The following is a 4,767-nucleotide window of genomic DNA, read 5'->3' on the forward strand; positions in this document are numbered from 1 at the left end:
GGGGGGTGCCTGAGAGAGATTTAATTGTTTTCCAGAATCTGTTAGGGTCATTTAGATTTTTGGAAGTCTGAGATAAGAAATAGTTGCATTTTGCTGCTTTAACAGCAGTTGTGCATTTATTCCTCATCTGTCGAAAACTCAACCAATCAGTGTCTGAGCCAGATTTTCTCGCTGCAGCCCAAAGATGATCTCTCCTGTGCAGGAGATCAGCTAGCTCTGGAGTAAACCAGGGGCTGTCTCGTCCTTTTATTCTGAACTGACGAAAAGGAGCATGTAAGTTCAGGAAATAAATGAAATTATTATGGAAATAGTTCCAAGCAGAGTTCACGTCATCAGTTAACAGAATACGATGCCAGTCAAAGTGAGACAGATCCCAGAGGAATGACTGTTCACAGAAATGTTTCAGATCCCTTTTTTGAATTAATCTGGGCTTAGAAGGTGGAAGTTTACTATTTCTTAAAGCCGCTGTCACACAATGATCACTCAAAAGATCAGCGAATACACCTGTACCAGGGAATTTGTGAGGCATATTAGTTAGAAACAGGTCTAAGATGGAGGAATTGTCAGGGTGGCTTTTATTTAATCTGGTGGGGGAGTCGATCAGTTGGGTTAAATTAAAAGACAAGCAACATTCCTTGAATTTGTCACAGAGGGGGGTCGACTTACACCAATCAATGTTAAGATCTCCAGCTAAAAAGACCTCTTTGAATTTTAAATTACCAAGGAATTCCTTCATGGCATTTAATGCCTCAGGTGAAGCTGATGGTGGACGATAGCAGCAGACTACAGTTAAAATCTGGCCTCCATTCAAGGTGATATTTACAGATAAGGCTTCAAACTGATTTGGAATTGTTTTGAAAGACACAAGATCTCTAATGTAAATAATGACTCCACTCCCCCTTTTTTGACGATCACAGCGGTAGATGTTAAATCCATTGATTGCCACGTCATTATTCATTACAGATTTGTTGAGCCAGGATTCAGAAATAAAGATAACATCAGCCCCAGAAGAACTGACCAGGATTTTCACAGCATCAAGTTTTTTCAGAAGACTACGAGCATTTACATGCAGAAAATGAAGCCCAGAGGCATTTTTAAAGTAATTTGGTGTGCTGTAATTAGTCGGGGGTCCAGGGTTGGGCTGAATCCCTGAGAGCAGTAACAACATTATTATCAGACATTTTCTTGAGTTTTTTGTGACTGATGTGTAATTACAGGAGTTAACAGTGTGGCAATTAGCCCCCATAATTGAACCATGAGAAACATTAATGAAGACGTGATCATTCAGAACCCAAAAACAGTGAAAGTTGCAGTGATGGACAGATTCAGGTGTATTAACAAGATTCAGTGACTCCAGATAATCTGAGAACTGAAAATAGTGACAGTAATGTGAATGATGCAGAAAAGTTTCAGACCATAAAATGTCACAGTTCAAATGGGCAAACAAACCCGACGAGTTGGGCCAACTGCAGTTTGAGTTGGGCTGAGGGGGGCTCCGGCCCCCCTGTGAAGAAGGATGGATGGATGGATGGATGGATGGATGCTCCCATGAGAAACAGAAGCAGGTGAGAAGTCAGGGCAGAGAGCTGCGTGGAAAAGATTTCAGCGTTAATCATCAGTTTCCTAAAGAAATACTCGATCAGAGGCGAGTTTTATTTCCAATCAGGAAAAAATTCATGTCTGAGGGCGCCAGAGCTACGGTGGCAGTAGATAAACTGTATGTTAACGGTCAGCTGTTCAGGGAATGGGACATCACTCCATGGCTTTATTAAAAGGAACAACAGCTTGGTTTAAAGCAGGGCTGTTCAACGTATGACCCGTGGGCCAGGTCAGGTCCACGGATGGGCCAGGTTCGGTCCAACAATGAGTTCTTTATTTTTTCTTTCTTTGTTTATATACATATATATATATATATATATATATATATATATATATGTGTGTATATGTATGTGTGTATATGTATATATATATATATATATATATGTATGTATATATGTATGTGTATGCATGTGTATGTGTGTGTATATGTATATATATATAAATTAGACTAACTATGAAAGTAAAGTAAAGAACTACTTAAAGTTTGGCTTTTGGTGACAGTGGCCCCTGGGCAGCTGGGGTTTAGTGGTGATGATTTAAATGGTAATAATGGAAGTAAAGTAACTGGCATTTGTAAATAAAATGTAAAGCACAGCTCGGGTGTCTGCACTGGTGAAGGTGAACGGTGTCACAGCTGTTTTGTTTGTTTGTTTTTTCCACTTATTTTCTTTTTCCTTTGGTGTCTGTTAACGCATCTCTTCGTCATTCTTTTTTTTTTTTTTCTCATTGCTTCTTTGCCACCCAACAATCATTTACACACAAGCCCACAAGCACACACACACCTCATAAGAGAACACACACGGACACCTCATATGAGAACTTTATATCTTTCCACCTCAACAACATCCAGCATCTACTCAATCTTCTGGTATCTTTCCACTTCCAACATCACTGTTTGTGAAGGTCTAAACAGGCTAGCTCAAGCATTAACTCAGATTTTATTTAGATCTATTTGTATCCATGATGACATGCACTGGTCAACTATAACTACTCACGTACAAATATGGGCACAGTAAGGTTTGTAACTTGGAATGTCAATGGAACCAGTACTCAACAAAAAAAATTAGGAATTTTTAACCAGCTTAAAAGATTACAGGCAGATGTTGTCTTTTTACAAGAGATTCATAAATCTACGACAACTGCAGATGATCTTAAATCAACTGATTTTCCTAATGTGTTTTGTGCCTGCTATAACTCAAGACAAAGAGGAGTGGCAATATTAATACACAAAAATGTTAACTTTAAAATAATAGATACAGTCACAGATCCAGAGCGTAGATATTTTATAATAAAACTTTATATAAATAACTATAAGTTGTGTATTGTCAGTATATATGCCCCAAATGTAGATGACATCTCTTTTTTTCATGATTTTTTTTCTCAGCACTTTCTGATCACTTGGATTGCTCACTTATACTTGGAGGTGACCTCAACTTTGGTCTAAATTAAGAATTAGACAGATGTAGTAAAGCAGGAACTCAGCGTAGTTGGCAGTCCATAAATATAGTTAAACGGTACATGAATGATTATGGACTTTGTGATGCATGGCGATCTCTTCACCTGAATCATAGAGAGTATACTTTCTTCTCTTCTGTCCATCACTCTTACTCTCGTCTGGATTATTTTTTAGTCAGCAGTTCGTTGTTGACGGACATCTCAGACACTGAGATTCACCCTATAGCTCTCAGTGATCATGATCCTGTCTGTTTAAATCTAGCAAACAGAAAATAAATCCCCAAAAGTATAAACTGGAGATTTAATACATAACTGCTTGAAGATGTAGATTTTATCAAATATTTTACAGAAGAGTGGGCTTCATATCTGGAGTATAATGACATGCCTGGAACATCAGCATCTATTCTATGGGAGGCAGGTAAAGCTGTAATGAGAGGTAAAATAATTTCATTCTCATCACAAAAGAAGAAAAAAGAAAATAAACATATTCAGGAACTAGAAGAAACCATAAAATCTTGGGATACTGTTGCACCAGATGATTCATCCTCCAGCTTTGAGGCACCAGTTAAAGAATCTGAACAAATGGAAGTTACATCTGTCACATCAGCATCTGAAAGAGAAACAGTAAAGACATTCAATTTTACAAGTTTGTCTTAAGAAACTCCTTGGCTGAGGTAATTTTAATCCTTTTGCAGCTTAAAAATCAATTTTAAAGTGTTCAGCTTCTTGACGAATCTGCTCCTCTGTAAGCTTTTCTAAAAGCTCTAAAGTTGGAGAAGCCAAAAAAGAATCCACAGTATCCATTTTCAAACAAAATAATCCAACAAACCAACTTCCAAAACAAAACTGTTCAGAAAATACCAAATTCTTTAACCAGCAACCATAAGGAAGTGCATGACCGGTACCAACAAATGGCAAGTCTCCATTTTCCTACAGTGACAAAAAAAAACAACTCTGACTAACCTTAGCCTAGTCTTCAGGCCTTCCTCCAAGAGCCAAGGCATTTGAAGCACCAAGATACCACTGGCAGCAAATCCATCCAGGCCAAAACCTCTCAGGCAGCAAACCACGGCAGTGCCCTCAGCCCAGAGTCCAGCCCAAAAAATAACAAAACAAAAATAATAAACAGGGTTTGTCCAAAACAGAGTTGCCAAAACAACAAACACCAGACATCACTTACCTATTACAAAACAAAAAGACTTTTCTCTTCCCCCTCCAACAAAAGTGCAAAAATCCTCATGGACCTCCAAAAGCATACATATGGAACATTAAAAATGTCCAAAATCTAGTAAGGTTTCAAACACCTTAAACTAGCCCAAAAACCTACAAATAACCTGCAACACAGATAAACCAAAGTCAGGGGCATGTAACTGCAACCGGAACACAACAATGAGGCCAATCAAGCATAATTAGCCCAAATAGATTGGACGAGCTCCCACAATGTTACGTCCACCAGGCTCGTTTGGTGGGGTAAGATTAAAGGAGACCACACAAGGATTTTCTGATTAAATGAAAATTGAATTTATTAAATTATACTAAAGAAATAAAGCCTGAAAAAGGAATACCTGAAATGAGAAACCAAAATAGATTAATGCAAAACCCATAACTAACCAGAAATAAGCAAATGCAAAACAAACCTAACAAAACCCAACCATCAGATACAAACCAAACCAAACGGGGTTCTGAGGAGGAAGAGGGAAAAAAAGCATCTCT

Source organism: Nematolebias whitei, chromosome 16 (genome assembly GCF_014905685.2).
Source record: "Nematolebias whitei isolate Nwh7 chromosome 16, NemWhi1, whole genome shotgun sequence".
Classification (NCBI taxonomy): Eukaryota; Metazoa; Chordata; class Actinopteri; order Cyprinodontiformes; family Rivulidae; genus Nematolebias; species Nematolebias whitei.